The sequence below is a fragment of the Pteronotus mesoamericanus genome, unplaced genomic scaffold (genome assembly GCF_021234165.1).
Source record: "Pteronotus mesoamericanus isolate MK-2021 breed Mesoamerican mustached bat unplaced genomic scaffold, CSHL_Meso_final contig_116, whole genome shotgun sequence".
Classification (NCBI taxonomy): domain Eukaryota; kingdom Metazoa; phylum Chordata; class Mammalia; order Chiroptera; family Mormoopidae; genus Pteronotus; species Pteronotus mesoamericanus.
In genome coordinates, this window is record NW_026555027.1 from 38,427,165 (window position 1) to 38,428,775 (window position 1,611).

Below are 1,611 nucleotides of genomic sequence, written 5' to 3' on the forward strand. Positions count from 1 at the left end.
TGTGATGTCCCTAGACTCTCATCGAGGTCTATGTAAACCTCAGTTGCAACTTGGCTCTCAGTAAGTTTGATTTCTGTAATATCAGTCAGTGTGATATGCCATTGGCTAATTTTATTATTTTTGGAGAATAGGAAGTGAATGATAGCCAACTGCTAAGGAAAGCCACACACCCACCATTTAGTTCGGTGAGTCATGGAAGGTGAGTGGTGTGCTGAGGAAGCAGCAAAATAGCAAGGGTTTAACACTCAGATGCTTTTGTACTCTAGGTTTGGGTGCTGCTGTTGTTGTTGTTGTCCTTGTTTCTGTTTTGCCATCAATGGTGGCAGAGGTTATTGGATAGGCCTTGGCCAGCTCTCTAGGGCTGCTGCTTTGCCCAGTGACTCTATCTTTCCTGTCAGCATGCTGATCATACTTGGAAATTATGAGTCAGTGAAATGTAGCCTCAAGCAGTGGGGGTGGGTAGATTACAAGGGAAAGTGCAGCCAAGACTTCCTGTACCAATTCAGGGTCATTATCTTTGCGGGAAGATAGGGACTCACTATGGCAGTAGGAACACCCATATTCAACTGCCATTTGCTGTGTACAAAACGCATTTTCACCCGGCATTTGCCGCGTACAAGATGCATTTAGAGAAAATATGGGGAACAAACTAAAAAGCAAACAGATTTAAACCTTCTTTTGCAGACGTCAGGTTGGAGCTTTGAGAGCCATGTTATAATATCACTGCTACTGACACCTTCAACTTGCTATTACTTCATGAGACTTATTAACTATTTACATTTGTCTGCTCTCATTCAACTCCTAGCAAGTGCAGCTACAGTCCTATTTAAAATAATAGAGTGAGATTGGTAACATTACTGATTTAACAGGAAATTAGAAGACTTACATCCACAGAGCTTAGGTAATTGACACCAACAGCGCTTTTCTTGTAATTTATGCACTCTGATTGATTTCATTCCCCAGTTAGTCCTAAAAGAATCTCTGAAGCATATTTAGCCATCAGATTACTGTGCAAAAGAATTAAATGAGTATTACCCTGCTTGCTATCTATTCCAGAGCTGGCAAAAAGTTTCTAAGTGTTTGGAGCTCAGGAGTCAGTCTAAAATTATAATGCTCATATGAGGTCAGCCTCAGAGCATATCTTTGTTAAGTGATGACTGTGAATTTATATGAAGAAAACTTCTTTCTGATAACAAGGACACAATTACAAATGGGTCATTTATTTGTGCTTTTAACAGTACTTTTAGTGCTCGCTTCAGCAGCACACGTACTAAAATTGGAGCGATACTGAGAAGATTAGCACAGCCTCTGTGCAAGGATGACACATGAATTTGTGAAGTGTTCCATATTAAAAAAAATTATATACTATATATAGATATGTGTTCCCTAGAATACCCTAAAAATATTCACTTACCTTTAATAGTACTGTTATAAATGACCCTTTTCCAGGTGTTTATTCGGTGTGGTATTTGCATCATAATATATGACCCTGCTTTATGGTCCCAACTCCTTTCCCCAACATAATTAACAATGCTGAGTATGGGATGTTTGATAAATGAGGAAGAAACATTAAATGCATGTGTTCTACCCTAGACATCTCATAAAACAATG

General features: G+C 39.0%; 1 non-coding gene across 1 annotated transcript; it reads left to right on the plus strand.

Moving 5' to 3' along the window:
• The first annotated feature begins 1,246 nt into the window (after positions 1-1,246).
• Positions 1,247-1,353, plus strand: LOC129077262 (U6 spliceosomal RNA). Its single transcript, XR_008529802.1, has one exon. It is a non-coding gene; the product is annotated as a U6 spliceosomal RNA (small nuclear RNA).
• Positions 1,354-1,611: the final 258 nt, after the last annotated feature.